This window comes from Triplophysa dalaica, chromosome 3 (genome assembly GCF_015846415.1).
Source record: "Triplophysa dalaica isolate WHDGS20190420 chromosome 3, ASM1584641v1, whole genome shotgun sequence".
NCBI lineage: Eukaryota > Metazoa > Chordata > Actinopteri > Cypriniformes > Nemacheilidae > Triplophysa > Triplophysa dalaica.
This window is the reverse complement of record NC_079544.1, coordinates 3,929,153-3,951,777: the sequence shown is the minus strand read 5'-3', so window position 1 is coordinate 3,951,777 and position 22,625 is coordinate 3,929,153.

The window sequence follows — 22,625 nt, the reverse complement described above, 5'->3', positions numbered from 1 at the left end:
TGGTTTACATACATAACAGCTGTAGTTTGATTTTACTTGATTAAAAACTGTTCAAAGCAATAACTGTGTGTGAGTTTTTGTAAAGACTTTCAGGCTTTTTGTATCACTGGGCTCCAACTCTCAGAGCACAGTAATATAGAGCTGAATCTGACAGAGACACACTGTCAATAATGAGTTCAGTGGATGATTCAGATGTCTTTGACCGAAAATGTTTGTCTGGTATATGGTCATCACCACTCCATGATCGAGCACCTTTATACAGTAAATACTGAGGTTCTCTGTTAGGATTCTGTCTGTACCAGTAAAGCCAAACATTACGGCTAGTTGTTTCATACGTGCAGCTCAGTGTGACAGAATCTTCTTCACTTCTCATTATATTGGTGTATTTTGGACCAATGCTTTCAGCAAATACACCTGCAAGGGAATAGAAAAGTAAATAAACAACATTTAGAATAATACAAACATATAAAAATAAATCCATTGTAGGTATCTAATATATTTAGATAGTAAATGCAGTAGTTCAAGATTTATGAGGCTTACAATTTTAGATGCACTTTACCTGACACTGAAACAAGAATCAGCAGGATACATCTCTTCATCTTTACTAATAAACTATAACTTTACAGTCTTCATGAATCAAGGCTGAAAATATACTTGTGAATACAGTAGAGATGACTGTAAGCTGTAAAGTGGGTTAATGTGGGTGTGATTAATGACATCAAGACCACATACACAATGAAAACTGAATTTACACCGACCTGCGAAAGCATATAAATGCTGTATTATGATTGACAGGCCAGTGGATGGCAATGTTGCTTTGTAAAGAAATGCACAGTTATTTTCTAAAAAGTGCTTTTGTATACCCTTGGTTGTCGTATACTTTATGTGTGTTTAGAGTCTGGGGAATATAAACAATGTGTCACCGGTGGTATTAGTGGTGCAGTAAATCAAATTTTTGCTTGTGAAATTTTAATTCGTATGCTGTGTATCTCAGACACACAGTACTGAATGGCCATCACACTGTTTTGGGTATACCCGCTTGACTCAACACGTAATATCCAAGTGCGAGACGTCATTGTTCTCAGAATAATCCGTCTTGCAGTTTACACAAAGATGATAACTGCCCCGTTTTCAAAAACTTGCACTTTATAACATGTTCTAAAGGTTTGCGTTTTCAGTAAAAAAAACTTTTATTAAAAAATTGTTTTTAATTCAAACGACACTGTGTAAACAGCATCCAAGATCCTCCTCGTTCCATTTCAATTAGGACATGTTATGGGGATGTTTATTATATTAAGAGTATTATAATGAAAATTTAAAGTAACACAAAAGTTTACATTTACATACTAATGAATTGCACATAATGCACTTTTAACGGACGTGCGTAGTTGTTTGACCTGGAGTAGGTGACAGAGGTTCGGCATCAACCTGGGACATTAACGGCCTCCCTTGGTCAGTCAGGATATCAGAGGGGATTCCCACCTGGCTGAAGAACACGAACAGCTCCTTGAAGATTTTCATTTACATTTATATTTAGGCAATTGACTTTTATCCAAAGCGACTTACATTGCTTTATCCTATACATTTTACACAGGTATTTGCAATCCCCTGGGATCGAACCCACAACCTTGGGTTGTTAACGCAATGCCGAGCTACAGGAAAGCTATGTTCATGTGAAATCAAATTCATTTATTTTATTAATCTTAAATTACTTGTCTGTTTGATTTATGTTCCTTACCTCTACATATTTGTCCGTAGGAACGTGCAACCCGTGTTTCCCCATTCGGTTCTTTTTGGTTCCCGTTTACCTTTCCCGGATTTGTGGATTTTGGTTTTCTCTGCCAGCAGTGTATTGAGTGTTTTGGCCAGGAGTATCCTGCCTATCTTTTGTTGTCTCGGTAAGCCTGTCTAATAAACTGTGTTGTACCTTACCTGCATCTGAGTCCCTTTGTGCACCGTGACATCCGTGCCAGTGTGCAGCTACAGGTAAGGAACCATATAAATCAGGTGATCTGTCATTACACGTCAATATATGTTGATGTCAACTGAAGAGTAAATGTATTATTACTGATGTCTACTGTAATTGACTGAATTGAATTTTATACACAACCACACACCGGTGTTGTGTTATCATTATTATGTGTTATAGATCGTGGGTGTGACGTGGTTTGAGATCAAAGTTAAAAATGTATTTGTTTTTGTACAGCGTCACATAGACTTTGTATCACTGGGCTCCAACTCTCAGAGCACAGTAATATAGAGCTGAATCTGACAGAGTCACAGTGTTAATAGTGAGTTCAGTAGTTGTGTATGTTGTAGTCGAACTAAACCGACGATCAGAAGGGTTTCCAACAGCACTTGCCGATCGAGCAGGTTTATATAATAAATACTGAAGTTCTGTGTTTGGATATTGTCTGTACCAGTAAAGATAAACATAATTGTTGCTGGTGTCATATGAACAGCTCAAGGTCACAGTCTCCTGTTCTTTCTTTATAATTATTGTTTCTTTATTTGGACCGATCTGATCTGCAGTCATCACACCTAAAACAAACAATTATATATATTTAACTCAAACACAATTATAAAATTATATTATTTACATGAATTATATTATCCTGTATGTTTTTATAACTATTGTTATTTTACAGTACATATTTTACCAGAAAATGATGATGAAGATGAGAAGCAGGTGTGTGTTCATGTTTGTGAATTCAGAACAGTTGTGTGTGATGTGAGCTGTAGATTTTGTTACTGTCAGTCTCTGCACCTCACACATAAAGTCACATGACACTTCCTGCTGTCTGTCTGATGATGCTGTGACTCTTCTTTCATATTTTTGATTTAATATGATTTTAGCAGTTCTGTAGTTTACATTAAAGGTTTTGTAAAAATGTTTATGATTATTCAGGAAATCACTTTATTATATTAATATTAGATCCTTTTATCTAAAGTACAAACATGATGGATAATAGAGATCCAACAACATTAACACATTTTCGAAATGGCCATGAATCCCTAAATGTATATATCCACTATTGTAAAGGACACATTTTTACTCTCAGATGTGTTTAAATTCAGATCGTTTTTACAACGTTGCTGTATGTGGAACTTTATTCAAATGCCATCAAAAACATTAAAATGTTCTACTTCATTGTTGTTGTGTAAGTGTACTACTATATTGTGTGTGAGAGTAAATATGTGTGTATGTAGATGGTCTGCAGTTGACTGATAAATTCTTCTGTTACTTCTCTGCAGCTTGAGATACTGGAAGAGACTTCAGTCCTCATGTGACCCTGAAGAGGACAAACAGGGTTTGGAAATTGAAGTTCATTCAATCTTGCGTGTTAAATAAAAGATTATTTAATGGATATAACATATTCAAAGGCATTAAAGGCACCAAATGATGAACTGAACATAACAGAATAAGATTGTTTTGGGTTCATATCGTCATAAGACTGATTGTTTTTGTGTTGAGTGTTGAGTGTGTTTCAGTGACTGTGGGCCTCAGAGCGCAGTAATACACAGCAGAGTCACTCACATGAACATCATGAATGATCAGAGGAACTGAATCTGACTTCACTTCAGACTGAAATCTCTCATGAAACTCAGTGCCATTATCTCCTCTATATTTACTTCTTTTCAGGATGTATTTAGGAAAGTCATTTACTCTCTGAATGTACCAGAAGAGCTCTGGCTGAAGTGAAGTTGTTTTGTATTTACAGTGTAAAGTTACTGATCCTCCTTCAGATTCAGAGATGTGTTTGTCTGGCTGATCAACTTTCTCTTCTCCACGACACTCTGAAGAAAGACATTAATACATTTATAACCCATAATGATGATATGAAACCTGAAGTACTTCAGAAATTATAGACTTGCTCTACTTACCATAACAAATCAATACCAAATTCACCAACATCATCAGGATCTTCATTCTATGTGCTGACTGAAACATGAAGAAAAAATAAATCATCCAGTGACTTGAGATATGTTTATTATTGAGTGAGTTTACAATAACAAATGAGATGGAAAAAATAAGGAGGAGTTTGTGTCAGCAGTGTATGTGAACTGAACCATCTTCAGGATTTTATGAATATTTAAAAAGATAAAATAATGATTCAAGACTGATTTCATCTTTATGCTGTATATGTAGTGTGCATGTGAACGTGTGTGTGTGCGTGTGTGCATGTGTGACAAAATTGATTTGTATGCAAGGTTCTTCCGCCCTCAACGGTGACAAAAACTTTGATAAAACCACTGAATAAAAGTCTTTGCTGTTGTCCTCAACTCACTTTGTTCTCCGTTTAAGTTCATTGTTTGATATAATTAGATTTTATCTTCACTGAACTGAACATTGATTCACATCAATGACTTAAATTTTATTAATAATAGAGATTTAGTGTTCAGATGGGTTTTCTACAGTGTTCATGAGTTTACTAGTACTACAACTTTAGGTAAAAGACGGGGTGGAAGGTCACTTGTGGTTCCGTGTGGATAAATCCAAAGCAGAAACTCTGGTTTAGATCTGAGAAACTGACGATACCAGTGGAGGTTATCTACAGCTCCACCATATTCACACGAGAGAGAGACTTTTTCTCCCTCAGAGGAAAGTGTTTAGTTTTTTAACGACTGTGCAAATGTGTCAATTAAAAATCAAGCATAAAGTATTGTATTTAAAATATTTAAACAGTGAAGTCTAACACAATATAAGCTCCAATTTTATTACATCACTTGTGCAATTTTTTAACATGTGGAAATTTCGGATGACAGTTCCGTACTCAAAGTGCAAAGACCTGATGAAAAAATCGAAACCATTCATGTTAATTGTTGGTTAAAACCCCTTAATAAATTAAATCTAGGCAGGCATTGTACAAAAATTGTATTTAGGTGTTTACCATAACAATGTGCCAAATCAAACCCCATCTAAACATAAAAAATACATTTCATTCATGTCAGCTTTTAAAAGCACACAGAGCTCTTCTTACATGTAGTTTATCATATGATCTATTCATACAGGTCATACATGGAGAGATCAATGCTGACCCCTTGTGGATGACAAGGTGCTTTCAGTATGATCTGTAAATGTTGTTTAGTAGTAATCTGAATGTTAAACAAAATTATTTTAGATCTGAAGCAACTAGCAGCTCTATCAGCACAACGCAGTGGGTTTTAGACGCATGTTTAAATCTGAACTATTAAACAAGCCTGACAGTGAGGACACATTGAGATTTGCATTGAATCGCTCAATCAATTATTCATCTTTGCTCTCTGATAAAAAAGAGAATTATATGGCACAAATACAAGTAAATAATGATTGAAATGTATTTCTAAGAGAACCCTTAAAAGTGGTATTGAATACCAAATATCACAGTGATGTGACTCCCATTTAATATTTTTAATCCAAATGACTTTAGATGCAATGTATCAATACTTCAATACAAATGTTTAATTTAAATGAAACAATACTTTTAATTTTGAACAGCTCTGTCTCACTGTATGATAATTTTTAAAGCTCACTATTGTGACTCCAGTTTCCATAACATGTGGAAATGAGTAAATTGTACTTAACAGACATTAAATAAAATGAGTAATACAGAAGCTTGAATAAAAGGATTTTAGCAGGAAAACAGTGTGTCAAAAGAAGTTATATGTGTGATTCAGACATAATGTTGTGTGTGAGGTTTTTGTTCAGTGTTGTTGTGTTTTGTGTCACTGTGGTTGTCAGGGCGCAGTAATACAGAGCAGAGTCTGATAGAGAAACAGAGGAGATCTCCAGAATCAACTGAGTTTTCTCTTCATTCAATTTTCCAGAGAATCGAGGATCTAGATTCACAATTTCTGACTTTTGTGAAACTTTCCCTGAAGAATGTAAAATGACTAACAAATATTCAGGAGCCGATCGAGGATATTGGCGATACCACTGTAAAGTATATGCTGAAGATGATGAATAGTTACAAGAGAGAGTTATATTTCCACGCTCTGCTCCAGACATCTCAGGTTGAACTGGTGTGATGATGTTTCCAAAACTGTCTCCTGTGTAAAACAAAGATAAACGTTTATGAACATGTGTTAATCTCATAAAGTAACAGGCTAGAATAAAATAAACACAAATGTTATTGTTATGTAATAGAACGGCACTTACTTGCTAAAGAACAAAGAAAAACCCAAACAAACAGCATCATTTTACAGGAGGTTTCTTTAGCTCATCAGCAGCACACACTGAAGTGAATACTAGTTTATTTATCAAGCGGGTGTTGTCTCCACTATAAACCCCTCCTCTAGCTGTGGGTGAATGTAGGAGTAGACTGTGATATTTAGACAATCCTGAGACTCTTTATTTACACATAGTGTGTCTTTGAATGTGTGTAAACTCCACTCTTATAGTTTTAATGAAATATCACACTAAAGTGGCAGATGACAAACAATAATAATAATAAACATTTAACAGCATATTTGCATTCATAATGCCTTGGTATGTTTGAAGGCTATTACAGAGTTGAGACAATATTTTATCTCATATCTCAGGTCAGTGAGGTTTCTGTATGTTTTTGGCGAGATTATGGCCTCTCATTGATAAAAGTTGGATTAATATAGATCACATTTTAAATATTATTACATATTAATGTGTTGTGAAATAATGACACAATGTTTGATTTTACCTTCAGTTACAGTCAGTAATGTAAGTTTCAGTCACATTGCAGAATTCAAAAAACTATCAAACATTTCTTCTGCTTGTTTCAGTGATCTGTGATGACAAATCTGTGTCAAACTTCGCCTTCTGTCTGACAGCCCTCTGACAGAGACATTATCTGAAAACATCACATAGTGTGAGATCATAAACACCAAGACTCACGCTTGATGTCCATTTGCAGGATTTTAACCAGCATTTTGTTCTTTTCAAAGCAGAAAAAGCACTTTCTATTCATGATCTTCATGTGAATCCATCAGATGGCTATCTAATCTCATTCCTCAGTTTCTGCAGCACAATGAACATATAAGAAATCTTTCTTTTACAGTCACATTTTAGCAGACACTCTTCAAGTGACTTGAACTGTTTTTATGTAAAAAAAAATATGTAAAGATGACATGTATGCAGGACATATGAACACCAATCTCCTCAGTAACATCACTTATCCAGCAATCTGTCAATCGTGTTTCGCCAGAGATCAATTGTAATGCGTTTGTTTTCATTAAGGAGCTGGGCGTCTTAAGATATGAAACTTGCTTAAATGTTATAAATAACACTAATACTTAAATGTCAAAACACCAAGAGTACTTTGATCCTTCACGTCATGACCCCTGTAATGTTTTACTTAGTTGTGTTTGTATTAAACTCCTCTGCAGATTTGATCACACGTGTTTAGATCTTTAATTATCATCTCCTGCAAAGTCATGTGTCAAAAATATTAATAAACAACTAAATGCCTGAATTTTTTTACAGATTGAACAACAATGTGTTTTAAGAGACTATATTTAAAACTGTGTCCGGCATCTTATGCAAAACCACAATAATATATCTGTCACTAGTTGCAGGAACACATGGGGCGCAAGACAACAGGATAAAAATCAAAAGAAACTACAAATCAACAAAAGAAAACCAGGAACCACGAGAATACACACATTGACATTAAACAACAGCAAACAAGGAATACACTTTAGGGGAGAACTTAAATACAACATATAACGATGGATCAACAGGTGCTGGGGATAAACTAATAATGAGACAAGTGAAAACAGGCAAGGGAACAATTAACTAATAACAAAACACAAGTGAAAACTAATGAATTAATAATGAGAGGAAAAAAACAAACAAAACATAAAACAACTGTGACAATATCACTCTCTTCTTTATTTTGTGTATACCACTGACAAAAGTAATGTCTGCAGAAATTTGCTTGATTCTGAAATATTCTCACACAATTATATGTTTTTGTTCAGTTTTGTGTCACTGTGGGCGTCAGGGCTCAGTAATACAGAGCAGAGTCTGTGACTTTAACAGAAGAGATCTTCAGAAACATCTGATCATCTTTCACATTAGCAGAGAATCGAGGATCTGAATTCAGAATTTTTGACTTCTGTAAAACTGTCCCAGTGGCATCAAGAATGTTAAAAAGATATTCAGAAGCTGATCTGTGAGACTGGCGATACCACTGTACAGTATCTGCTGAGGAGTAGTCACAGGACAGAGTTATATCATCTCCTTCTGCTCCAGACATCTCAGTTTCAACAGCTGTTATGATACTCGCACAGCTGTAACCTGTCAATAAGATCAAGTGTGTTAGATTAGACAACAAAACATCCAATAAAATCATACAGAAATGTAAAGAAACAAAAGTTTATTGCAGGGTGTCCAGTCCTGCTCCTGGAGGGTCAGTTTGGATACCCCTGATCTACTGGAACTGAATTGTGAATATTGAACACTTACAGACAAGAGAAGAAAGACCAAACAACAGATCATCATGTTGAATAAGTTCATCTGAGCACAAACTGGTTCTCACACAGTAAAGTTTCATTGTCAAGTAGATGATGTCTCCTCTGTTAGCTCCTCCCCTAAACACTGAACAATTCACTTCATGAATAACATTCATGAATCATCTGAGTTAAAACACAACGTGGAATGTGCAAAAATATATACAGACAAATATTAATCTCTAGAGACATCCATATTTTTCTAAACTAAATGATTCCTCAGAAGAATATAAAATCCAGTCTTGAAATATATTTGGTTTAAGCAGAGTTAGTTTTCTACACCCTTCCTAAAGCATTGCAAAATCAGATGCAATGAATTTTTAATGACATTCACAGTAACATGACATAAACTTGGTTTAATACATGTAAAACAGGTATTGTTATGATAACAAATATAGTTATTAAGTGTTTAAAAGTGTAGGACAATAGTTTGCAAAAGGGGGAGGCGTCACCCACAAGGGGGCCGCAGCTGACCTCTCAGGTGGTCTCAAGCAGACTAATATTTTAAAATGAATCAAAATCAGCATTGAAATAAATAAATAAACTAAAACCCAACATACTTATTATCTTTTCAATGAATATACGTTTAAAGTAAAGCTTTAAATATTGAATTGGGTCGGAATTTTGAGATTTTGCGACTGGGACGAGAGCTTTTTAATAATGTTGACTACAAGGGGGGCCTTGAAGGCTAAAAAGGTTAAGAATCCCCCAGTGAAGGATATACACTAGTTAGTGCAGTAATTCTTTGTAAACACAATGCTTTGATGCTGTAAGAACTGATGTGACATTTATGTTAACAGGTCGCCTCCTTTTGGTAAACATTGGGAACAATGAAGTAAGTGTGGTGTGTTTAGATCCATTTAAATCATACAGAGTTTATATTCATGTCATGTTGAGCATTATTTAGATTGATTAACACAATTTTTTGCTTGTGTGCATTTGTAGGTTATACAATGACTTTCTGAATTTCTTAAGATTTAATGCATTTGAATTATGGGTTTGGTAACCTTTAGAGTTTTTATATAGGATTAATCATTACAATAAGAAACCAGTATGTTTACAATAAGAAACCAACAAGTAATTTTTAGTTCTATACACATACTGTATAAACAAGCATGAGTAAGTTTTTGTTCAAGCACTGAATATGGTGTTGTCACAGTGGGCTGCAGAGCGCAGTAATACACAGCAGAGTCACACACATGCAGATGTTGAATTATCAGTGAAACTGATGAAGAATCAAGTTTGGAGTGAAATCTACTCTTGAATTCAGAAGCTGTATCTCCATCTCCATATTTTGATTTTAAAAGGATGTATTTTGGAGAGTCATTGTGTTGTCTGTACCACAGGAGAGTGGGGTTTGAGCTTGTAGTTTTGTATTCACATTCCAAAATAGTGTTGTTATCTTCATGTGCCGAATGAAAACCTTTCGGCTGATGAACAGAATCCTGTGCTTTTGTTTCTGTGAGAAGAGAAAATCGTTGTTTGTCCATCTAATACGATAAAACAGTCTAAAAAATTTATAAATGTATTTTAAAAGGTAAAAACGTAAACTTACCAGAGTAAATTGACCAAAATATTAAAACAGTTCTCATAATGTTTCTCATGGTAAAGCACATTGTTCACGGAAGAGCATTCAACATGTTCTCCTGTTCAAGTTACTGCTGCAGTTCATTTAAAGCTGTGATTTCTGTGAACATCTCGTCCTCTAGTGGTGAAAGTTATAAACACTGCTGCTCTGTGTGTGTTTACAGCATTTACAATGAATCTACAGACAAAAGTCACAACCCGAGTTGTGCAGCATTCAGAATTGAGTTGAGGATGTGTTACTAGAATTTAAATTGGACAAAATGGACTTTTGCAAAGAGGAATGGTCCAAAGTTTCTCCTGACCGTTGTGCAGGTGTGATCTGCAACTATAGGAAACGTTTGGTTGAGGTTATTGCTGCCAAAGGAGGGTCAACCAGTTATTAAACCCAAAGGTTCACATACTTTTTCCACCCTGCACTTTGAATGTTTACATGTTGTGTTCAATAAAATCATGAAAACGTATAATGTTTGTGCGGTATTAGTTTAAGCAGACTGTGTTTCTCTATTGTTGTGACTTAGATGAAGATCAGAAAACTTAGATGAAGATTATTAAACCTAATAATTGGTTAACTCTTTTAAATACTGCACAAAAACGATGAATTAATTTAAAATTAACAAGATATTACACATCGTATTGTGAAACAGTGTAAACTTTGTAAAATAATAATAAAATAACACATTTTAGTGGAGTGAATTGAAACAAGATCACATTAGTAGTTGTAGAAATTAAAATACTTTTCAGTCAAAAAAACAGTTAAGGTTGTTAAACATACAAATATTTTTTTTCAGGTAACCACAGCTGCCAGTCATTTAAAATACTACAGAATTTCACTGTAATTTCACGGACATTTTTACTTTACTTATTTTACATTATGCATTTGACAGACGCTTTTATCCAAAGCGACTTACATTGCAATATCCTATACATTTTACATGAGTATGTGCAATTCCCTGGGATCGAACCCACAACCTTGCGTTGTTAACGCAATGCCGAGCTACAGGAAAAGCTATTTTCATGTGAAATCAAATTCATTTATTTTATTAATCTTAAATTACTTGCCTGTTTATTTTATTTATGTTAAGAATATTTTATTATTTATTTGTTTGTCTTATATGTTCACATGTGTCTCTTTGTGTCTGTTTGCAGCTAGAGGTAAGGAACCATGTAAATCTCATAAATCAGGTGATCTGTCATTACACGTCAATATCTGTTGATGTCACCTGAAAAGAGTGAATGTATTATTACTGATGTCTAGTGTAATTGACTGAGTTGAATTTTATACACAACCACACACAGGTGTTGTGTTATCATTATTATGTGTTATAGATTGTGGGTTTGGTGTGGTTTGAGATCAAAGCGAAAAATGAATTTTAGTTTTTGTACAGCGTCACATAGACTTTGTATCACTGGGCTCCAACTCTCAGAGCACAGTAATATAGAGCTGAATCTGACAGAGTCACAGTGTTAATAGTGAGTTCAGTAGTTTTGTATGTTGTAGTTGAACTAAACCGAAGATCAGAAGGGTTCCCACCACCACCAGCCGATCGAGCAGGTTTATATAATAAATACTGAAGTTCTGTGTTTGGATATTGTCTGTACCAGTAAAGATAAACATAATTGTTGCTGGTGTCATATGAACAGCTCAAGGTCACAGTCTCCTGTTCTTTCTTTATAATTATTGATTCTTTGTTTGGACCGATCTGATCTGCAGTCATCACACCTAAAACAAACAAACAAACAATTATAAATATTTAATATTTAACTTAAACACAATTATAAAAATACATTATTTTTACATGAATTATATTATTATTATCCTGTAGGTTTATATAACTATTGTTATTTTACAGAACATATTTTACCTGAAATGATGATGAAGATGAGAAGCAGGTGTGTGTTCATGTTTGTGATGTCAGATCAGTTGTGTGTGATGTGAGCTGTAGATTTGTGTTACTGTCAGTCTCTGCACCTCACACATAAAGTCACATGACACTTCCTGCTGTCTGTCAGATGATGCTGTGACTCTTCTTCTATTCATATTTTGATTTAACATGATTTTAACAGTTCTGTAGTTTACATTAAAGGTTTTGTAACAATGTTTATGATTATTCAGGAAATCACTTTATTATATTAATATTAGTTCCTTTTATCTAAAGTACCATCTTGATGGATAATAAAGATCCAACAACATTGATACATTTTCAAAATGGCCATGAATGCCTAAATATATTTATAACACTGTCAGTTCTGGTCCCTGATTCTGATTGGTTGAGCGGAGATCTAAGCCGTTATAAAATACCCCGATATATAACGGCTGACCGCATTACCTAGAATCACTGCGCCACTCTTGATACGTACAGCAAAACATTTGTCAAAATGTCAGATTTTGTTGTGAATTTTGATTTATTTGGTGGGCTAAGCATGGATGAGTGGTGGGAAGAGATTGACATGACAGGCAAATTAGACCAACAACAAAGACGACACGCTGAAATAAATGAAAGCGAAATTGAAGACATTGAAAAGTCTAGAAATAAGGTGAATACTCATAAACAGACTATGTGGTCTGTTCGTGCTTTGCTGCGTCTGTCTTGCTTGGCAACCGCACTGTTGTAGCCACACCTGTTTCTGAGGAACTACTTTCTTGGGTGGAAGAATATATTTCTATTGAAATAATTACATAATATTTGCTTTGTTTTACTTCATGAAACCTTTCTAAGCATATGGATTAACTCCGCTTCGCGTCGTGCCTAACAACGCCCCTTAGCTGTTATAAAATGCACTGTAACCCACGGCTTCTTGGGGCTTATTGCTTTAATATCCACTATTGTAAAGGACACAATTTTACTCTCAGATGCCTTTAAATTCAGATCGTTTTTACAACGTTGCTGTATGTGGAACTTTATTCAAATGACATCAAAAGCATTAAAATGTTCTACTTCATTGTTGTCGTGTAAGTGTACTACTATATTGTGTGTGAGAGTAAATATGTGTGTATGTAGATGGTCTGCAGTTGACTGATAGATTCTTCTGTTACTTCTCTGCAGCTTGAGATACTGGAAGAGACTTCAGTCCTCATGTGACCCTGAAGAGGACAAACAGGGTTTGGATATCAAAGTTCTTTCAATCTTGCGTGTTAAATAAAAGATTATTTAATGGATATAACATATTCAAAGGCATTAAAGGCACCAATTGATGAACTGAACATAACAGAATAAGATTGTTTTGGATACACATTGTGTATACACTCTGTTTTTGTGTTGAGTGTTGAGTGTGTTTCAATTGACTGTGGGCTTCAGAGCGCAGTAATACACAGCAGAGTCACTCACATGAACATCATGAATGATCAGAGGAACTGAATCTGGCTTCACTTCACACTGAAATCTCTCCTGAAACTCAGTGCCATTATCTCCTCTATATTTACTTCTTCTCAGGATGTATTTAGGAAAGTCATTTACTCTTTGAATGTACCAGAAGAGCTCTGGCTGAAGTGAAGTTGTTTTGTATTTACATTGTAAAGTTACTGATCCTCCTTCAGATTCAGAGATTTATTTGTCTGGCTGATCAACTTTCTCTTCTCCAGGACACTCTGAAGAAAGACAGAAATATATTTATAACCCATAATGATGATATGAAACCTAAAGTACTTCAGAAATAATAGACTTGCTCTACTTACCATAACAAATCAATACCAAATTCACCAACATCATCAGGATCTTCATTCTATGTGATGACTGAAACATGAAGAAAAAATAAATCATCCAGTGACTTGAGATATGTTTATTATTGAGTGAGTTTACAATAACAAATGAGATTTAAAATAGAAGGAGGAGTTTGTGTCAGCAGTGTGTGTGAACTGCGCCCTTTATGTGAAGTCCTGATGAGGCTCATTAATCCCCTTAATTTCTAATTTATCTTAAAGTTTAAAAAGATAAAATAATGATTCAAGACTGATTTCATCTTTATGCTGTATATGCAGTGTGCATGTGAACAGGTGTGAGTGTGTGACAAAATTGATTTGTCTGCAAGGTTCTTCCGCCCTCAACGGTGACAAAAACTTTGATAAAACAACTGAATAAAAGTCTGTGCTGTTGTCCTCAACTCACTTTGTTCTCCGTTTAAGTTCATTGTTTGATATAATTAGATTGCATATTCACTGAACTGAACATTGATTCACATCAATGACTTAAATTTTATTAATAATAGAGATTTAGTGTTCAGATGGGTTTTCTACAGTGTTCATGAGTTTACTAGTACTACAACTTTAGGTAAAAGACGGGGTGGAAGGTCACTTGTGGTTCCGTGTGGATAAATCCAAAGCAGAAACTCTGTCTTAGATCTGAGAAACTGACAATACCAGTGGAGGTTATCTACAGCTCCACCATATTCACACGAGAGAGAGACTTTTTCTCCCTCAGATGCAAATGTTTGTAGTAATGACTTTGCCAATCTTTCAAATAAAAAACAAGCATAAAGTATTTTATTTAAAATATTTTAAAAAATTATATCCTAACATAATATAAAGCTCCAATTTTATTACATTACTTGTGCAATTTTTCAACATGTGGAAGTTTCGGATAACAGTTTCATACTCAAAGTGCAAAGAACTTCAGACGATTAAACAATTGAAATATGTGTTAACTGTTTTCCACTCATTGTTTTGTCACCAGCACGATGAACAAATCGAAACAATTCATGGTAATTGTTGGTTAACTTGTTAATAATGTAAATCTAAGCAGTCATACAGTGTACAAAAACATTTTGAGGTGTTTACCATAATAATGTGCCAAATCAAACCCCATCTAAACATAAAGAATACATTTCATTCATGTCAGCTTTTAAAAGCACACAGAGCTCTTCTTACATGTAGTTTATCATATGATCTATTCATACAGGTCATACATGGAGAGATCAATACTGACCCCTTGTGGATGACAAGTGAAATCACTAAACATATAAACCAGATATACTTCACAAGGTGCTTTCAGTATGATCTGTAAATGTTGTTTAGTAGTAATCTGAATGTTAAACAAAATTATTTTAGATCTGAAGCCACTAACAGCTCTGTCAGCACAACGCCGTGGGTTTTAGACGCATGTTTAAATCTGAACTATTAAACAAGCCTGACAGTGAGGACACCTTGAGATTTGCATTGAATCGCTCATTCAATTATTCATCTTTGATCTCTGCTAAAAAAGAGAATTATATGGCACAAATACAAGTAAATGATGATTGAAATGTATTTTTAAGAATGCCCTTAAAAATGGTATTGTATGCCAAATATCAATTTGATGTGACTCCCATTTAATATTTTTCATTCCAAATGACTTTAGATGCAATGTATCAATACTTCAATACAAATTTTAATTTAAATGAAACAATACTTTAATTTTGAATAGCTCTGTCTCACTGTATGATAATTCTTAAAGCTCACTTTTGTGACTCCGGTTTTCATAACATGTGGAAATGAGTAAAATGTACATAACAAACATTAAATAATGAAAAATGAATAGTACACAAGCTTGAATAAAAGTATTGTAGCATGAAAACAGTGTGTCAAAACAAGTTATATATGTGTGATTCATACAGACAGTTGTGTGTGGGGTTTTTGTACAGTGTTGTTGTGTTTTGTGTCACTGTGGGCTGCAGGGCGCAGTAATACAGAGCAGAGTCTGATAGAGAAACAGAGGAGATCTTCAGATACACATGATTTTCTTTCTCTTTGGTGATGACAGCAGTGAATCCGGCATCTATATCAGATTTTTTTTGAGTTTTCACACTGTCTGGAATAATCACGAGGAATTCAGGAGCTGATCTGGGATACTGACGGTACCAAAGTAAAGACCACGCAGAGGAATAACTGCAGGATAATGAAACATCTGAACCATCTTCAGCAAACTCCTCTGTTCTGTTTGCTGTTATAGTATCTCCATTAATGACTCCAGCTGTGAAAGAAAAACAATATGTCAGTATTTCAATTATTGTTTTAAAAAATGCCAACATTGTTTATTTAATTTCATTCTTTTAAATAATTGCTGACAGTGTAACTTACATAATAAGGCGATGAGCAGAATAACTGGAAAGAGTTTCATTGTGCACATGTTTACAGAGACCTGAGCTTCAATCCTCTGATGTTTCTCTTTCAGCTTCAAAACAAGATCTACTTTGAGCTCCTCCTTCCTCAACCAACAGCAAATACAAATGCATCAAAATATCATTTTGTCAGTGTCACATTAATTGTAGAGTAATTTTTTTGGAAAATCTGTAATAAATGAAAGTCATCAAGCTTGTATAAAATAGTTATATTCATTTCCAAATAATTTAACTATTTAGTTCATATCACATCAAATCCAAAGTAATTGCTGGTTTATTTCAAACCATCATTGGGGAAAAATGAAACAAACCCAAACGTTGGCTTCCATTACTCATATGTTTATATTTGATTTAACAAAAGTTTAAACAACCAGGCAGAGGTTATCCCAGTAGCTTAAGTTTGTCCCTTTTTGACTCAGTGTTGTTTTGAAAATAACCCGCATGTTTCAAAGTGAAGGTTAATTCTTAAATCTAATTTTACATTTGGAAAAAAGACAAACCTGAATTATTACATTTTTAACTGATTGTGTGGTAAGACCTCATATTTTTGTATGAATAGAAACAAATATACAACAACACTTACTGTATGAATAGAAACAACTGATGAATAGAAACATTTACGGTCGTTCAAATCAGCTGGTGGTTGTTTATATTCATCAGACTCAGATCTTTCCTCAAATTGTCTTGCAGTGTTGGAAACTTTTCAATAATACTTTTTTATTGATGAATATTAAATTTAACAGTTATAAATAATAAAGATTAAAAGAATAGAGAATATATCTAAAATAAATGTATATACAGAATGGTACACTTTTAGTGTTGTGTTTGAGGTTTTTGTTCAGTGTTGTTGTGTTTTGTGTTACTGTGGGCTCCAGGGCGCAGTAATACAGAGCAGAGTCTGATAGAGAAACAGAGGAGATCTCCAGAATCAAATGAGTTTTCTCTTCATTCAATTTTCCAGAGAATCGAGGATCTAGATTCACAATTTCTGACTTTTGTGAAACTTTCCCTGTAGTGTGTGAAATGACTAACAAATATTCAGGAGCTGATCCGGGATATTGGCGATACCACTGTAAACTATATGGTGAAGATAATGAATAGTTACAAGAGAGAGTTATATTTCCACGCTCTGCTCCAGACATCTCAGGTTGAACTGGTGTGATGATGTTTCCAAAACTGTCTCCTGTGTAAAACAAAGAAAAACGTTTATGAAAATGTGTTAATCTCATAAAGTAACAGGCTAGAATAAAATAAACACAAATGTTATTGTTATGTAATAGAACGGCACTTACTTGCTAAAGAACAAAGAAAAACCCAAACAAACAGCATCATTTTACAGGAGGTTTCTTTAGCTCATCAGCAGCACACACTGATGTGAATACTAGTTTATTTATCAAGCGGAGGTTGTTTCTACATAAGCTCCTCCTCTAGCTGTGGGTGAATGTAGGAGTAGACTGTGATATTTAGACTATCCTGAGACTCTTTATTCACACATAGTGTGTCTTTGAATGTGTGTAAACTCCACTCTTATAGTTTTATTGAAATATCACCCTCTAGTGGCAGATGACAAACAATAAATAATAAACATTTAACAACATATTTACATTCATAATGCCTTGGTATGTTTGAGGGCTTTTACAGGGTTGAGACAATATTTTATCTCACATCTCAGGTCAGTGAGGTTTCTGTGTGAAGTTTCTGTTTTTGGTGAGATTATGGCCTAAAAGTTGGATTAACGTTTTAAATATTATTACATATTAAATACATTATATACAGTAATGTAAGTATCAGTCCACATTGCAGAATTTAAAAAGCTATCAAACATTTCTGCTGCTTGTTTCAGTGATCTGTGATGACAAATCTGTGCCAAACTTCACCTTCTGTATGACGGCCCACGGACAGATACAGTATCTGAAAACTTCTCAGGATTTCAATTAAATAAAGCTCTAAACACGTGTGATTGAATCTGTAGAGGAGTTTAATACAAACAAAACTAAGTAAAACATTACAGGGCTCATGACATGAAGGATCAAAGTACTCTTGGTGTTTTAACATTTAAAAACTATTAGTTTCATTTAAAACATTTAAGCAAGTTTCATATCTTAAAACGCCCAGCTCCTTATTGAAAACAAACACATTAATACAATTGATCTCTGGCGAAACTCGAATGACAGATGGCTGGATAAGTGATGTTACTGAGGAGATTTGTGTTCATATGTCCTGCCTACATGTCAGCTTTGCATATTTCTTTTACATAAAAACAGTTCAAGTCACTTGAAGAGTGTCTGCCAAAACGTGATTATAAAAGAAAATTCATTGTATGATTAGATCAAAACTGAATGTCTTCTGTATGCTGAGCTTCGTGATCCAGCACCTATGAGCAGTAAATCATATTCTTTGTTAGGAAACTGTCTGTAATGCCAAACATCATTGATGACTGTTTCATATGTGCAGCTCAGTGTCTAAGATTCTCCATTATTTCTGATTATATTAGTGTCTCCTTCTGCTCCAATTCCAAAAGCAGATGCGCCTAAAATTAAATGTTATATTTTGTTGGTATCTCTAATAGGAATTGTTTCAATACACTATTGCAATTCAATCCGTTTTAAATGAATAATATCATATATCAATTGATAAGCTATCACAGTAAAATTATATATCTGCTACTTTTGTATCATAATGAAAGTATATTTACTAATTTGCAGTGAATATCATGAAGAGAGTCATCTGTGTTTCCATTTCCAGTCCTGACAAGATAAAGTACAGAGGAGTTTGTATTTCTAATGCTATAAGATATTTAAATGTTCAGCATTTGGCACTGAATGTATGTTTGTTGTACATTGTGAATGAATTATATAACTGAGTTAAAATGTATGTTTCAGATTATTATGTAGGCGTGTGTGGTCATAGTCAAGTGTTCACTCATTCATAAGTGCTGTTTTCTGAACTAATGTTTGTACCATAATTAAAACAAATGTGAACAGAAACTGATAGAAATAGTTTTAAATGAAACGAACAGAATGGACAGAACTCAATAGTAGTGTTTTCGCCATTTTCAGTGGGTCTTGGGAAACCAAGAAAGTTTTATCCCAGATGTAATGTTTTTGTGTCAAAGACTTGTATCGGATCTGAAAATCTGAAATATCTAAATAAAGGATATATCCTTCTCTTCTTTATTTTGTGATTACCACTTTCAAAAGTAATGTCTGCAGAAATTTGCTTGATTCTGAAATATTCTCACACAACAATAAGTTTTTGTACAGTGTTGTTGTGTTTTGTGTCAATGTGGGCGTCAGGGCGCAGTAATACAGAGCAGAGTCTGTGACTTTAACAGAAGAGATCTTCAGAAACATCTGATCTTCTTTCACATTAGCAGAGTATCGAGGATCTGAATTCAGAATATTTGACTTCTGTAAAACTGTCCCGGTCGCATGAAGAATGTTAAAAAGATATTCAGGAGCTGATCTGTGAGACTGGCGATACCACTGTACAGTATCTGCTGAGGAGTAGTCACAGGACAGAGTTATATCATCTCCTTCTGCTCCAGACATCTCAGTTTCAACAGGTGTGATGATAGTCGCACAACTGTAACCTGTCAATAAGATCAAGTGTGTTAGATTAGACAACAAAACAATCAATAAAATCCTACAGAAATGTAAAAAAACAAAAGTTTAATGCAGGGTGTCCAGTCCTGCTCCTGGAGGGTCAGTTTGAACACCCCTGATTTACTGGAACTGAATTGTGAATATTGAACACTTACAGACAAGAGAAGAAAGTAAAACCAAACAACAGATCATCATGTTGAATAAGTTCATCTGCAGCACAAACTGGTTACACAGTAAAGTTTCATTGTCAAGTAGATGATGTCTCCTCTGTTAGCGCCTCCCCTAAACACTGAACAATTCACTTCATAAATAACATTCATGAATCCTCTGAGGAAATATTAAGTTCATTTTTAAAGTTACAACACAACGTGAAATGTGCAAAAAATATATACAGACAAATATTCATCTCTAGAGACATCCATATGTCTAATATGTCTACTTAGATTAATGCATGTAATACAGGTATTGTTATGTTAAAAAATAAAGTTATTCAGTATTTAAAAGTGTAGGACAATAGTTTGCAAAAGGGGGGCCATCACCCACAAGTGGGCCGCAGCTGAACTCTAAGGTCTCAAGCAGACTAATATTTTAAAATGAGACAAAATCATTATTGAAATGAATAAATAAACTAAAACCCAATATACTTATTAATATCTTTTCAATGAATATATGTTTAAAGTAAAGCTGTAAATATTGAATTGGGTCGAAATTTTACGAGTGTGACGGGAGCTTTTTAATAATGTTGACTACAAGGGGGGCCTTGAAGGCTAGAAAGGTTAAGAACCCCCCAGTGAAGGATATACACTAGTTTGCAGTAATTCTTTGTAAAGACAACGCTTTGATGCTGTAAGAACTGATGTGACATTTATGTTAACAGGTCGCCTCCTTTTGGTAAACATTGGGAACAATGAAGTAAGTGTGGTGTGTTTAGATCCATTTAAATCATACAGAGTTTATATTCATGTCATGTTGAGCATTATTTAGATTGATTAACACAATTTTTGCATGTGTGCATTTGAAGGTTATACAATGACTTTCTGTATTTCTTAAGATTTAATGCATTTGAATTATGGGTTTGGTAGCCTTTAGTTTACCAGTTTATATATAAGATTATTCATTTAAATACGAAGCCAGCGAGTTTACAATAAGAAAACAACAAGTAATTTTTTGTTAATTTCTGTTTTCTATACACATACTGTATAAACAAGCATGAGTACGTTTTTGTTCAAGCACTGAATATGGTGTTGTCACAGTGGGCTGCAGAGCGCAGTAATACACAGCAGAGTCACTCACATCTACATCCTGAATTATCAATGGAACAGTTTTTGAGTTTATTGTTGCAGAAAATCTCTTCTGATATTCAGGCTCAGTTGTTCCTTTACCAAATGTAAATTCACTCAGAATGAATGTTGGTGATGTGTTCGGAAGCTGTTTGTACCAGAAAAGATATGCATTTGTCGCAGTTGTAGAAAATTTGCACTTTAGAGTAACTTGATGTCCTTCATTTGCAGTCATTTCTCCTGGAGTCTGTTCAACACTGTCCTTTCCCTCACATGCTGAAAAAAAACACATTTATACATTAACCAATTAAATATATTGAAAATCTCAAACAGATATAGTGTCAATAATAAAACAATATACTTACCAAAATAATGTGCTGTGAAGATAAGAGTTATAATCACTAGTTTAACCATCATCACTTCACTGATCAACTTTAAAACCGTTTTTCTGTATGTGTTGTCAGATTCTCATATCACAGAGACTTGTCTTTGAGGAATGATGCCCCCACCTGGTGAAAAACTTTAAATTGTTTTAGCTGAGGATAAACAATCTACATTAGTCTACAACATCAACATGCACAGGTAAGAAAATCCCGAATTGTTTTTCTGTAAAATTACGTAAAAATCTGTAAACAACTTTGTAGCTTAAAACTTCATGGAAAAGTGTCTTTCCACAATTCTTAGCTGTGTGTGAAATCATTTCATTCCACTATAACAAATTTTTCTAAATATACATTTTAAATATGAATTTACATGAGAAAAAAGCGTTAATTACTTATAGTTTTTAATTCATTTACAGATTACATAGTTAAACATTGCCTTGCATCAAGTGTGAGACCAACTTTACTGATTTAAACAAAGAAAAATGCAGCATAACACCAATAACTCACTGCATGACCTTGTCTTAAACACAGACTCAACTCTTCAGTTTACTGGTGACCAAAAACAGAAACAATTCTGTAGCTTTACAGAAAAACTTGAGAGAACCTGTAATCTGGCAGCAGTGGTGCCAGAAAATTACCGTTAAATAAGTAAAATACTTGTAAACAACTTTCATATCAAAGTCTTGTGTTTTCTACAATGATTGGCTGTGTGTGAACTTATTTCATTAAAAACTAATGTCTAGTCCACTAGAAAGAGTGTTTCTTAACATAAAGTAAAAATACTCACTGTGAAATGAAACAATAAAATCTGCAGAAACTAAACAAAATTTACTTCCACAATCTAGTGATTATATGCAGAACAGAACATGAACTCTCCATCGATCAGTCTACTGTTAGTACTATTTAGAAAAATAAACTAAACTGTATTTTTACATACAATCAACTTGATTATTAAGTTTCACTCGGAAATACATCAGAATACTGAAGACTATCGCCATTTCTGGTTCAAGAGACTTTGAAATTAAATTGAATATTTTAGGGTATATATTTTTTGAACTATTATATTGGATTACCATCTTGAGCAGGTTACAATTCATATTGTGCAGTACATGCAATGAAGTGTTTCCTCAAAAACCCACTACAGTGACCATTTGAAGGAACATTCAGCGCAACATCAATGACTTGTTTATCATATGTGAAGTCACAATTGTTGT